Source organism: Tachyglossus aculeatus, chromosome 10 (assembly GCF_015852505.1).
Source record: "Tachyglossus aculeatus isolate mTacAcu1 chromosome 10, mTacAcu1.pri, whole genome shotgun sequence".
Classification (NCBI taxonomy): Eukaryota; Metazoa; Chordata; class Mammalia; order Monotremata; family Tachyglossidae; genus Tachyglossus; species Tachyglossus aculeatus.
Window position 1 is genome coordinate 49,350,212 of NC_052075.1, and position 14,264 is coordinate 49,364,475.

Sequence of the window (14,264 nt, forward strand, 5' to 3'; positions counted from 1 at the left end):
TCATGGAATGCAGAAGAGAAGAGACCAGAACAGGGACAGAGGAAGGAAGAGTATGGAGAGATAATGGGGACTCTAGGAGGCAGGAAAGGGATTCGGGGTGGAGGAAGGAACAGACCTGGGAAAACAGCTAAGAGCTGAGAGAACGATGGCAGAGAGACTCCCAATCAGGAGAGACAAGAGAAAGTGGGGGGCCAGAAAAGCAGTGTGCCCTGGTGGATAGAGTCAGGGCCCGGGTGCCGGAAGGATCTGGGTTCTCATCCTGGCTCTGCCACTTGTATGCTGTGTGACCTTGGGCAAGTCACTTCACTTCTCTGTCTCAGTTACCTCATCTGCAAAATGGGGATTAAGAGTGTGAGGCGTAGACTGTGTCCAACTTGATTAGCTTGTATCTATTCCAGCACTTAGTACAGTGCCTGGCACTTGGTAAAAGGAGAAGCAGCTTGGCTCAGTGGAAAGACTGACTCCCCCCTACTTAGGCTTTGGAGTCAGAGGTCATGGGTTCAAATCCCGGCTCTGCCAATTGTCAGCTGTGTGACTTTGGGCAAATCACTTAACTTCTCTGGGCCTCAGTTACCTCATCTGGAAAATGGGGATTAAGACTGTGAGCCCCCCATGGGGCAACCTGATCACCTTGTAAGCTCCCCAGTGGTTAGAACGGTGCTTTGCACATAGTAACCACTTAATAAGTGCCATTGCTATTATTAGTACTGTTCTAAGCGCTGGGGGGATACAAGGTGATCAAGTTATCCCACATGGGGCTCACAGTCTTAGTCCCCATTTTACAGATGAGGGAACTGAGGGTCAGAGAAGTGAAGTGACTTGCCCAAGGTCACACAGCAGATCAACCAATCAATCAATAGTGTTTATTGAGTGCTTACTGTGTGCAGAGCACTGTACTAAGCGCTTGGGAAGTACAAGTTGGCAACATATAGAGACGGCCCCTACCCAACAGTGGGCTCACAGTCTAGAAGGGGGAGACAGAGAACAAAACCAAACATATTAACAAAATAGAATAGATATGTACAAGTAAAATAGAGTAATAAATATGTACAAACATATATACAGGTGAATATATACAGATGTGGCAGAGTCGGGATTCAAACCCACGACCTCCGACTCCAAAGCCCAGGCTCTTTCCACTGAGCCTCACTGCTTGATGCGTAGTAAGTGCTTAACAAATACCACAACCCAGCGCTTAGAACAGTGCTTTGCACATAGTAAGCACTTAACAAATACCAAAATTATTATTATTATTATTGAGAGAGAGAGAAATGGGAGGGCCAGGATAGATGAGGAATAGGGATAGAGAGAAATCGGCAATAGGGTGAAGAGAGCAGGAAATGAGAGGGGCAAGTCAAGGGCAAAGCCCAGACAGTGCGTAAAGAGGTGGGTGTTGAGTGAAAAGCAGGACCTCATAGCCCGGTTTAGCATGACGCCTATTTATTTATTTATTTTACTTGTACATATCTATTCTATTTATTTTATTTTGTTAGTATGTTTGGTTTTGTTCTCTGTCTCCCCCTTTTAGACTGTGAGCCCACTGTTGGGTAGGGACTGTCTCTAGATGTTGCCAATTTGTACTTCCCAAGCGCTTAGTACAGTGCTCTGCACATAGTAAGCGCTCAATAAATATGATTGATGATGATGATGACCTTGGCATCCAAGACCAAGCCAGCCTGGAAGTGAGCCCAGACCCAACCGTAAGTGGACTAGGACTCGCTCCTGGAGGGTGCTAACTTTGTGTTCCTGCTAGGAGTGGTCATCCCACCGGCCACAACCAGGCTGCCCGGGCTACCCTCCCAGAAAAAAACAACAAACAAAAAAATCAGGAAGGCAAGGATGGGATGAGAGTGGAGAGGAAGGAAGGAAAAAAGGGGGAATACAGGGGGGGGAGAGGGGAGAAGAGGGGAACAGAGCAAAGGGAGAGGAGAGTGAGGCAGAGCCGAGCACTGGAGGGGCTACAGCAGCAGATAGAGAGAAGGTGGGAGAACAGAGAGGAGACCCAGAAAACAGCAGGGAGGGGAGGCAAGAGGAGTGAAAGAGAAGGAGCATGAAATCAATCATTTTTATTGACGCTTACTATATGCCGAGCACTGTACTAAGCGCTTGGGAGAATACAACACACCAGAATTAGCAGATACGTTCCCTGCCCATAACAAGCTGGAGAAAGAAATTCAGAGACAGAGCAGGGTCAGGCCAGAGAGGAGTGGAAGGGAAGGAGCATGAAATCAATCATTTTTATTGACACTTACAATATGCCAAGCACTGTACTAAGCGCTTGGGAGAATACAACACAACAGAATTAGTAGATACATTCCCTGCCCATAACGAGCTGGAGAAAGAAATTCAGAGACAGAGCAGGGTCAGGCCAGAGAGGAGTGGAAGGGAAGGAGCATGAAATCAATCATTTTTATTGACACTTACTATATGCCAAGCACTGTACTAAGCGCTTGGGAGAATACAACACACCAGAATTAGCAGATACGTTCCCTGCCCATAACGAGCTGGAGAAAGAAATTCAGAGACAGAGCAGGGTCAGGCCAGAGAAGGAAGAGAACCCAGAGGATTGGGGACGAGGAAAGCGCAGGGCATAGCTGGCTGGAAGGATGGAGGACAGCAAGAAGAGGAGCAGTGTGGCCTAGTGGAAAGAGTCGCGGCTCTGCCCCTTGTCTGCTGTGTGTCCTTGGGTAAGTCACATCACTTCTCTGGGCCTCGGTTCCCTCATCTGCAAATGGGGATTCCACAACTGTTTTCCCCCCCTACTTAGACTGTGAGCCCCATGTGGGATTTGCCCATCCTGGATACCCACCCCAGTGCTAAGTACGGGAAGAGTGAGCCGAGAACAGGAGAGAAGAACACTGAGATCCAGGAGAGGGAGCATGTGCGGGGAAGAGGGCTGAGAATGAGCAGGGAGTAGGAGGAGAAGAGTACTGAGATCCAGGAAAAGAAGCGTGCACGGGGAAGAGACGTATGAGTAAGCAGAGTACAGAAGAGCATTCACAGAGAGTAGGGGGTGAGAGTGAGTAGAGAGCAGGAGTGAAAAGGGAAAACATGAGAAAGAGCACTGACATCCATGAGGGAGCAGGAGCAGAAGCACGGGGAAGAGAAGTATGAGTAAGCAGAGTACAGAAGAGCATTCACAGAGAGTAAGGGGTGAGAGTGAGGAGAGAGCAGGAGTGAAAAGGGAAAACATGAGAAAGAGCACTGACATCCATGAGGGAGCAGGAGCAGAAGCACAGGGAAGAGAAGTATGAGTAAGCAGAGTACAGAAGAGCATTCACAGAGAGTAGGGGGTGAGAGTGAGTAGGGAGCAGGAGAGAAAAGAGAAAACATGAAAAAGAGCACTGACATCCATGAGGGAGCAGGAGCAGAAGCACAAGGAAGAGAAGTATGAGTAAGCAGAGTACAGAAGAGCATTCACAGAGAGTAGGGGGTGAAACTGTGTAGAGAGCAGGAGTGAAAAGAGAAAACATGAGAAAGAGCACCGACATCCATGAGGGAGCAGGAGCAGAAAGAGCACTGATTGGAGCAAACAGAGAAAAAGCAAGCCTGTCCTGAGAGGATGGAGAGAATCAGGGCACAGGTGTGAAGAGAAAGAACCCAGAGCAAGAGATGGTGAGAGCTTAGAACAGTGCTCTGCACACGATAAGTGTTCAATCAATACAATAGACTGTGCGCTCGTGGTGGACAGGGAATGTGTTTACTAACTCGGTGGTATTGTACTCTCCCAAATGCTTAGTACAATGCTCTGCACACAGTAAGCACTCAATGAATACCACTGATGGATTGAGAGGCAGAGGTCATGAGTTCCAATCCCAACTCTGCCAACTGTCAGCTGTGTGACTTTGGGCAAGTCACAACTTCTCTAGGCCTCAGTTACCTCATCTGGAAAATGGGGATTAAAACTGTGAGCCCCCCATGGGACAACCTGATCACCTTGTAACCTCCCCAGCGCTTGGAAGAGTGCTTTGCACATAGTAAGCGCTTAACAAATTCCATTATTATCATTATTATTATTGAGAGGGAGAGAGCAAGAAAAAAAACTAGCATGCACCAAGATGGCGAGGAAGAGAGCACAGAGAGAACATTCCTGAAGGGCGTAAAGAGAGCTCAGCGGGCGTGGTGAGAAGCAGCACGGCCTAATAGGAAGAGCCCAAACCTGGGAGTCAGAGGACCTGGGTTCTAATCCTAGTTCCAACTCTAGTGCTGTGTGACCTTGAGCAAGTCGCTCCACTTCTCTGTGCCTCAGTTACCTCACCTGTAAAGTGGGGATTAAAGCGGTGAGCCCCAGGTGGGACAGGGACTGTGTTCAACCTCCTCCAGGAGGCCTTCCCAAACTGAGCCCCCTCCTTCCTCTTCCCCTCCCCCCCCCTCCATCCCCCCGCCTTACCTCCTTCCCTTCCCCACAGCACCTGTATATATGTATATATGTTTGTACAGATTTATTACTCTATTTATTTTACTTGTACATATCTATTCTATTTATTTTATTTTGTTAATATGTTTGGTTTTGTTCTCTGTCTCCGCCGTCTAGACTGTGAGCCCACTGTTGGGTAGGGACCGTCTCTATATATTGCCAACTTGTATTTCCCAAGTGCTTAGTACAGTGCTCTGCACACAGTAAGCACTCAATAAATGCGATTGATTGATTGATAGGCTTGTATCTACCCCAGTGCTTAGTACAGTTCCTGGCACATGGTTAAGGGCTTAACAAATAGCATAAAAATGTTGGGAGAGTGTAGACAGAGAAGGGGATTATTAGAAGCAGAAAGAAGAGAGCAAGAAAGAGAGAGCACACTGCAGGAGCATGAAGAGAGAACACAGAGAGAAGGGAAAGGCACGGAGAGAATAAGGAGAGAGAAGATGAGAGAATGAGTAAGAGCAGAGAGCCCTTGGAGAGTGAGGGAGAGAGTAGCAAAAGTGGGAAGCAGCCTGACCTAGTGGAATTAACCAGGACCTAGGGGACCTGGGTTAATAATAATAATAATAATAATGGCATTTATTAAGTGCTTACTATGTGCAAAGCACTGTTCTAAGCGCTGGATTTGGACAAGGTGATCAGGTTGTCCCTCGGGGGGCTCACAGTCTTAATCCCCATTTTCCAGATGAGGGAACTGAGGCACAGAGAAGTGAAGTGACTTCCCCGAAGTCACACAGCTGACAATTGGCAGAGCCGGGATTTGCACCCGTGACCTCTGACTCCAAAGCCCGGGCTCTTTCCACTGAGCCGGGTTCTAATCCCATCTCTACCTGCTGCTTGACCTTACAAGCGCTTAGTACAGTGCTTTGCACATAGTAAGTGCTCAATCAACACGATTGAATGAAAGTCACTTCACTTCTGGGCCTCATTGTCTTCATCTGTGAAATGGGGATTTAATCCCTGTTCTCTCTCCCGCTTAGACTATGAGTCCCATCTGGGACCGTGATTTTGGTTGATCTGGTCATTATGGCAGTGCTTAGTACAGTACTTGGCACTTAAGAAGTGCCACAATTTCTATTATTATTAATAGAAAAGAGAAAGTGAATGACGAGCACTGGGAAAGCAAGAGTGGGGAGAGCACTGAGAGAGTACAACATCGGAAGGAGAGCAAGCAAGAGCATGCAGGAGGAATGCAAAGCAAGAAGAGAGAGGAGAAAGCAAGATGGAGAGAGTGAGAGAGAAAGTGAGTGAAGGAGTGATATAAGCAGCAAGAGTGGCCTGATGGAAAGAGCACAGGCCTGGGAATCAGAGGACTGGGTTCTAATCCCAGTTCCCCCACCTGCCTGCTGTGTGACAAATCACTTCACTGTGCCTCATTTCCCTCATCTGCAAAATGGGGATTAAATCCTACTCCCTCCTATTTAGACTCTGAGCCCCACATGGTGCTGGGACTGTGCCCAACCTGATAAACTTGTATCTACCCCAGGATTTAGAACAGTGTTTGACATACAGTAAGCACTTAACAAATACCATTAAAACAAGTGAAAGAAAGTAGCAGTTTCCAAAAAAAATGTGAGAAAGCTAATGAGAGCCATGAGAGAGCAAGATCCATTGCCAAAAGTGAAAAAGAGCCCATGTCCACAGCAAGGGAGAGTTCTAGAGTGAGCACTGGAGAGTGAGCACAGGAGATCGAGCAATGGACCTATAGAGTATGAGAAAGTCAGAGCAGAGAGCATACTCAGAGAGATCATATCTATGAGTACAGTAATGAAAAGTTGAAGAGAGGGGAGAGAGAAAGCAGGAAGAGTGCAGAGAGGGCTCAAGGAAGGAGGGAGGGAAAGAGAGAGAGAGAAGAAGCACAGAGAGACCAGAGTGCAAGGAGAGAGACCAGAGCACAGAGAGACCAAAATGCTAGGAGAGATCGGAGCACAGAGAGAGTCCAGAGTGCAGGGAGAGAGGCCAGATCACAGGAAGAGAGAGCAAAGTGCAAGGAGAGAGAGAGCAGAATACAAGGAAAGAGAGAGGGAGAGCAAGCCCAGAGTGCAGGGAGAAAGAGAGACACCAGAGCACAGGGAGAGAGAGAAAGAGATAAAAAGTAGTGTACAGAGAGAGACCAGAGTGCAAGGAAAGACAGGCCAGGGCATAGAGAGACCAAAATGTAGAGAGAGAGAGACCACAGCATAGAGAGGCCAGACTGCAGAGAGAGAGAGAGAGAGAAGAATGCAGAGAGAGGCCAGAATGCAGACAGACCAGAGCATAGGGAGACCAGAGTTCAGAGAAAGCGAGAGGGTAGAGCACAGAGACAGCAAGAGGCCAGAGAGCAGAGAGAGAGAGGCCAGAGTGAAAAGAGAGGTCAGCATGTAGTGAGTGCAAGAGGCTAGAATGCACAGAGAGGCCACAGAGCAGAGAAAGAGGGGCCAGAGCACAGAGAGTGAGAGGACGGAGTGCAGAGAGTGAGAGGACAGAGTGCAGAGAGAGAAAGAACTGAGTGTAGGGAGAGATGGAGGAGGAGATGGAGAGAAAGAGAGGTCATAATTCAGGGAGAGAGACCAGAGTGCAGGGAGAGAGAGGCTAGAGCACACAGAGAGGAGCCAGAGGAGAGAGAGAGAGGGAGAGAGAGAGGCTGGAATGCAGAGAGAGGCCAGAGCACAGAGACCAGAGTACAGAGAAAAAGGCCAGAGTGCAGAAAGAGAGGCTTGAGTGCAGAGAATCAAAGAAGCCAGAGTGCAGAGAGCAAGAGTGCAGAGAGAGAAAGAGAGAGAAAGAAAGCCAGAGTGCAGAAAGAGAAGGGCCAGAACACACAGAGAGAGGCCAGAGCACAGGGCGAGATAGTGCCCAGAATGTAGGGGAAGAGAGAGAGAAAGAGAAACCAAAGTGCAGAGAGAGAGACCAGAGTGCAGAGAGGGAGGGAGAGAGAGAAGCCAGAGTGCAGAAAGGCAAAGGCCAGAGCACAAAGGGATAAAGAGAAGACACCAGAGCACAGGGAGAGGCCAGAGCACAGAGAGAGAGGACAGAGTGCAGAGAGAAAGAGAGGCCAAAGTGCAGAGAGAGGCCAGAGAGCAGAGAGAGAGGCCAGAGAGCAGAGAGACCAGAGCACAGAGAGGCCAAAGTGCAAAAAGAGATGCCTGAGTTCAGAGAAAGAGAGGCCAGAGTGCAGAGAGAGGCCAAAATACAGAGAGAGGCCAGAGCTCAGAGAGTGAGAGACCAGAATGCAGAGGAGAGGGAGAGAGAGAGAGAGAGAGAAAGCCAGAGTTCAGAGAAAGAAGAACCAGAATAAGAGAAAAGGGGCAGAACACAGAGAGAGGTCAGAGCACAGGAAGAGGAAGAATGAGAGACCAGAATGCAGAGGAGAGAGAGAGAGAGAGAGAGAGAGAGAAAGCCAGAGTTCAGAGAAAGAAGAACCAGAATAAGAGAAAAGGGGCAGAACACAGAGAGAGGTCAGAGCACAGGAAGAGGAAGAATGAGTGACCAGAATGCAGAGGAAGAGAGAGAGAGAAAGTGAGAGACCAGAGCACAGAGAGAGAGACCAGAGTGCAAAGAGGGGGGGGGGGGGGGGGCAGTGTGTAGAGAGCAGGAGGCCAGAGAGCAGAGTGAGAGACCACAGTGCAGAAAGACAGAGGCCAGAGTGCAGAGTGAGAAACCAGAGCCCAGGGGGATACACAGAAAGACACCAGAGAACAGGAAGAGGCCAGAGCACAGAGAGCAAGAGAGAGAGAGAGAGAGAGAGAGAGAGAGAGAGAGAGAGAGAGAGAGAGAGAGAGAGAGAGAGACTGGCCACAACACACAGAGACACATTGGAAAGAGCACAGAGACCAGCCAAAGTGCCAGAGAGGCCAGTGCACAAAGAGAGAGGCCAGAGTGCAGAGAGACAGAGGCCAGACAGAGAGCAGGGGAGAGAAAGAGCCCAGAATGCAAGGGGACAAAGAGAGAAAGAGAGAGACCAGAATGCAGGGAATGAGAACAGAGCACTGAGAGAGGCCAGGGTGCAGAAAGACCAAACCATAAAGAGAGAAGCCAAAACAGAGAGGCCAGAGCGCAGAGAGGGAGGCCAGAGCACAGAAAAAGAGAGAGGCCAGAACATAGGGAGAGGCCAGCCAGAGCAGAGAGAGACAGGCACAGGCCAGAGCGAAGAGAGAGGCAGAGGGCAGAAAGACAGAGACAGAGGCCAGACAGCATAGAGAGAAAGACCAGCCAGAGTTTAGCGAAAGAGTGGCCAAAACAGAGAGACCAGCCAGAGTGCAGAGACACCAGTTAGAAGAGAGAGAGAGAGAGAGAGAGAGAGAGAGAGAGAGAGAGAGAGAGATGGCCAGAGTGCTGAGAGGCTAGAGCACAGAGAGAGGCCAGAGTGAAGACAGAGAGAGGGAGAGGCCAAACCACAGAGAGAGAAGCCAGAAAGCAGAGAGAAAGGCCAGAGCACAGAGACACTAGAGTACAAAGAGAGACCAGCCAGAGCACAGAGAGAGAGAGTCATGCCAGAGCACAGACATGAGCCAGAGAGATGAGAGAGACACTGGACAGAGTGCAGAGAGAGAGAGAGAGAGACACCAGACAGAAGGCAGAGAGAAACTGGCCAGTCTGCAGACACAGACAGGCCAGAGTGCAGAGAGCAAGAGGACAGAGTATAGAGAGAGAGAGGCCAGAGCCCAGAGAGAGACCAGCCAGAGGGTAGAGAGAGAGTCTGGCCAGAGCACAGAAAGAGAGAGATACTGGCCAGAACTCAGCGAGAGAGGCCAGAGTACAGAGACAGAGAGGGGCCAAAGTGCAGAGATCAAGAAACCAGACAATAAAGAGAGAGGCCAGAGCACAGAGGGACCCCACAGAGCAGAGAGAGACCAGAGTCCAGAGACAGAGAGAAACCATATGGACAAGAGAGAGACCAGAGCACAGAGAAAGGCCAGAACAAAGAGAAAGGCCAGAGAGTAGAAGAGAGAGGCCAGGGCACAGAGAGAGCAAGAGGCCAAAGCACAGAGTGAAAGGCCAGGGGACAGAGAGAGACCAGAGCACAAATACAGAACGAGGCCAGAACACAGAGAGAGTGAGATGCTGGAGCACAGAGAGAGCAAGATGCCAGAGCACAGAGAGAGACCAGAGTACAGAGAGAGCAGAGCAGAGCACAGAGAGCAAAGCATAGAGCGAGGCCAGAGTGCAGAGAGACCAGAGCACAGAGAGACAGATCAGAGCACAGAGACCTGAGTGCAGAAAGAGAGACTAGAAGAGGGACCAGAGAACAGAGAGACCAGAGCTCAAAGAGTGAAAGGTCAGAGTGCAGAGAGAGAGAGAGAGAGAGAGAGAGAGGTCAGAGCACTGAGAGAGGCCAGAGCACTGAGAGGGAGAGGCCAGAGCACAGAGAAAGAGATAGAGGCTAGAGCACAGAGAGAGAGGGAGAGGCCAGAGTGCAGAGAGAAAAGGGAGAGATCAGAGCACAGAGAGAAGACATAGAGCAGAAACAGTGAGAACAGAGTGCAGAGAGAGTGAGGCCAGAGCACAGGGAGACTGAGTCCAGAGTAGAGAGAGAGTGTGACTCCAGAGGACAGAGAAAGCTAGAGGCCAGAGCACAGAAAAAGTGAAAGGCCAAAGTGCAGAGAGAGAGAAAGAGGACAGAGCCCAGAAAGACTGGCAAGAGCATAGAGGGAGGGGGGGACAGGTCAGAGCACAGTGAGAGATGAAGAGGCCAGAGTGCAGAGAGAGGCCAGAATGCAGGGAAAGAGAGAGAGATCAGAGCACAGACACCCACAGCGCAGAGAGAGACCAAAATGCAGGGAGAGATGAGTCTTAGAGAGAGAAAGCAGAATTCAGAGAGAGACTAGCCAGAGCGTGGGGAGGTGGAAAGAGAGTGAGAAAGAAGCCAGAGCACGAGGAGAGGGATTAGAGTACAGAAAGAGAGAGAGAGGCCAAAGCGCAGGAAGAAAGAGCAGATTGCAGAGACCTGATAGCGCAGAGTCCAGGGTGCTGAAAGACAGAGAAGCCAAGAGTGTAGGGAGAGTGAGAGACCAGAGCATAGAGAGCAAGAAGCCAGAGTGCAGAGAGAGACCAGAGCGTAGAGAGAGAGAGAGCAAAATTCAGAGGCTGACCAGAGAGAGACCAGAGCGCAGGGAGAGGGCCGAGTGTGGGAAAGGAGGTGGGAGGAGGGTAGCGAGAGAGAGACACCAGAGAGCAAGGAGTGGGACTAGATTAGAGAGAGAGACAGAGACAGAGACAGAGAGAGGCTAAAGTGCAGGTAGAGAGAACAGAGCAGAGGGTATAGAGAGATGGAGAAGCCAAAGGTGCAGGGAGAGTGAAAAACCAGAGTGTACAGAGCGAAAACCCAGAATGCAGTAGGAGACCAGAGCACAGGGAGAGAAAGCAGAATTCAGAGACTGACCAGAGACCAGAACACAGGAAGAGAGAGCAGAATTCAGAGAGAGACTGACCAGAGAGAGAGCACAGGACAGGGAGAGGGCTGAGTGAGGCCTGGGGATGGGGGTGGGCAGGGGGTCAAGGGACAGGCGGAGCGGGTAAATAGAAAGGAAGGGCTTATTGCAGAGAAGCAGCATGGCTCAGTGGAAAGAGCCCTGGCTTTGGAGTCAAAGGTCATGGGTTCAAATCCCAGCTCCGCCACTTGTCAGCTGCGTGACTTCGGGCAAGTCACTTCACTTCTCTGGGCCTGTTACCTCAGCTGTAAAATGGGGATAAAGACTGTGAGCCCCCCGTGGGACAACCTGATCAGCTTGTAACCTCCCCAGCACTTAGAACAGTGCTTTACACATAGTAAGCGCTTAATAAATGCCATCTTTATTATTATTATTGCATGGGGGACAGAGAGAGAAGGATGGGTGCGATAGCGGGGAGGAGAACGAGATGTCAAGGAGGAGGATGCAGAGCGGAAAGGCACCTCTACCTTCCCCGACTAGCGGGCAGGGAGTCCCAAGGTGGTTGGGCCAGAGGAAATGTGCTGTGCCCTGGACTCCTCTCTTGTCCTCCCCTCACCCCCCGCAGCAGCTGCTCCTGCCACAAATCCCTCTCTCCATCCTAACCCTTCCCCGCTTCGCTGCCCAGCCCCTTGTAGGGACAGTACCCAATCCTTCCAGGGCCTTATACAGAAATTCTGAGATGGAGAGGGAGGGGAGGCAGGGACTGACTTCGGGATACACACCACCGCCCTGCTCAAGGGCTGAGGGGCAGAACCAAGAATGCCAAGGAAGAGGAAAAAATGGGAGGGGAGCGGGGCAGCAGAGGGCAAGCAGCTGGAGAGCAGGAATGGGTGCTGAGGCGTTAAAGATGACCCGGAGGGACATAAAAAGAGAGGTACAAGGCCGGCTGAAAGAAGAAGTGGAAGAAGTGGGGAGAAACAGAGGAAAGAGGGAAAAAAGGGACGGAATGCAGACAAGGGGAGAGCAACAGTTTGAGGTGGCTGTGTTAATCCCCGGTATAGATGCAAGCTAAACAGGTTGGATACAGTCCGTTTAATCCCCATTTTACAGATGGGGTAACTGAGGCACAGAGAAATTGTGAGTTGCCCACGGCCACAGAGCCGACAAACGGCGGAGCCAGGATTAGAACCCAGGTCCCCCGACTAGACCGCGAGCCCGCTGTTGGGTAGGGACCGTCTCCATATGTTGCCAACTTGTACTTCCCAAGCGCTTAGTACAGTGCTCTGCACACAGTAAGCGCTCAATAAATACGATGCAATGAATGAATGGAATGAATAAATACGATTGAATGAATGAATTAATAGGAGGAGTTTCCACTGAAGAGAGTTAGCTCGGGGCGAGGGCAACAGGGGTGAGGAAAGGGCTTCAGGGTATCAGAACTAGAATTCTCGGTTCCTAAAGGTCCCAACCCACAGTGGCAGAGAGAGGTGTGGGTCGTGCGAGAGAGACGAGGGGAAAGGAACAGCATGGCCTAGTGGAAAGAGCACAGACCGGAGAGTCAGGGGATCTGAGTTCTAATCCAGGTTTGTTCCTTGCCTGCTCTGTGACCTTGGGCAAATCAATAATTTAGAGAAGCAACGTGGCTTAGTGGAAAGAGCACGGGCTTCGGAGTTGGAGGTTCTAATCCCGGCTCCTCCACTTGTCTGCTATGTGACCTCAGGCAAGCCACTTCTCTGCGTCTCAGTTACCTCATCTGTAAAATGGGGATTAAGACGGTGAGCCCCACGTGGGACAACCTGATTATCCTGTATCTACCCCAGTGCTTGGAAGAGTGCTTAGCACAGAGTAAGAGCTTAACAAGTACCGTTATTATTATTATTATTCCCCCTTCTAGACCGTGAGCCCACTGTTGGGTAGGGACTGTCTCTATATGTTGCCAGCTTGTACTTCCCAAGCGCTTAGTACAGTGCTCTGCACACAGTAAGCGCTCAATAAATACGATTGATTATCATTATTATGCTCTCTGCCTCAGTTTTCCATTATGCAAAATGGATATTCAGTACCTGTTTCCCCTCCTACTTAGACTGCGAGCCCCATGTGGGAGAAGGACTGTGTCTTGTATCCACCCCAGCATTTAGAACGGTGCTTGACACATAGCAAGCACTCAAATACCATTAAAAAAAGAATGGGAGAGGGAAAGTGAGAGTAGGGGAAAGAGAAAGGGGAGAGAGAAAGGGAAAGAGAGATGGGGAACAGAGAGGGAAGAGGGAGGTGAGAGGAAGGGAAGAGAAGGAGAGGAGGGGAGAGAGAGAGAGGAGGTGAGAAAGAGGACGGGAAAGAGGATGGGAGAGAGTAGAGATAGAGACAAGGGTGCCTGAATTCAGATGTACTTCAGAAGTCACATCTCAAAGTGCCACATTTCTCTGCTTTTAGAGGCTGGCTAAGCGCATGTGTCTGTTTCCACCTTTCTCTGTATCTACATGTCTTTTGCCTCTCCATCTCCCAAAGCAGTAGACTGAGTTGGGGTTTCAAATCAGGGAGGAAAGGGCACTGCTGAGAAAAGCGAGAGGCAGGCAGATATACAGAGCCGACAGAGACACAGTAAAGATGTAAAGGCGAGAGGGAACGGAAAGGAGAGGAAAGGAAGGGTGGGAAGGGGGGTGGGGAGAGACAGAGAGAGGAGGGAGAGAGGGAGGGAGGGATAAGAGAGCTCAGAACGGAAACAAAAGTCTTTATTGATCAGGATCCTGAAGGAAGGGACGGAGCCCAGAGCAGCGGACGAGAGAGAGAAACTGGAGGCGGGAAGCAAAGGGGGCAGAGAAAAGGTCTTCAGGATCAGGCCGTCGGGATCCGGACGGCAGCCTCGGTGTCCTCCATCCCAAGCAGAGAAAACCCCGAGACCCTGGGGAGACAGAGTCAGAGAGAGGGAAACAAAGGCAGGTGGAGAGAGGACAGACAGAGAGACGGACAGGCCGGAGCACACCAGGGAGACAGGCAGGCCGGGAGACACGCAGGACTCAGGAGACCCCTTTCACTCCCCCAGCCCTCCCTTCCCCAGCCCAGCCCCTCTCACCTGCTCTGAGCGTCCAGGGCCCCCCGAATTCCAGGGGACAGGAGGCTGGCAGCCCAATATATGGGCTAATGTATGTGCGGGGCTAGCCAATGGGGGAAAAAGTCAGGCAAGCCGGGTCTTCCCATTGGCTGGGATTTTTATCTGCCACCCCCTCCCCATCCCCAGGCCCCCCGACTCCGATGCTAAATCCGGCTCCTCCGGCTGTTGGCACCTCCGGGGCGCCTCCCTGAGCCTCCACAGCTGCCACTGCCCCCCCACCAGACCCCTCCCCAGAGAGATGGAGGGGGAAGGGGAGAGGGAGGTGGGGGGAGATTCCTCTCCCCTGGCCCTCGGGAGGAGCTGAGACCCCTCCTCAAAGAGATGGAGGGGAGAGCGGGAGGAAGATGGGGGAAGAACCCTGTCCCTAGGGCCCTCGGAGAAC

At 50.8% G+C, this 14,264-nt stretch overlaps 1 long non-coding RNA gene across 1 annotated transcript; it reads right to left on the reverse strand.

Annotated features, from left to right (window-relative positions):
• Positions 1–13,481: 13,481 nt before the first annotated feature.
• Positions 13,482–13,935, reverse strand: LOC119933667. The gene is made up of 2 exons (XR_005452588.1): positions 13,844–13,935; positions 13,482–13,672 (listed from the first exon to the last, which is right to left on the reverse strand). It is a non-coding gene; the product is annotated as an uncharacterized LOC119933667 (long non-coding RNA).
• Positions 13,936–14,264: the final 329 nt, after the last annotated feature.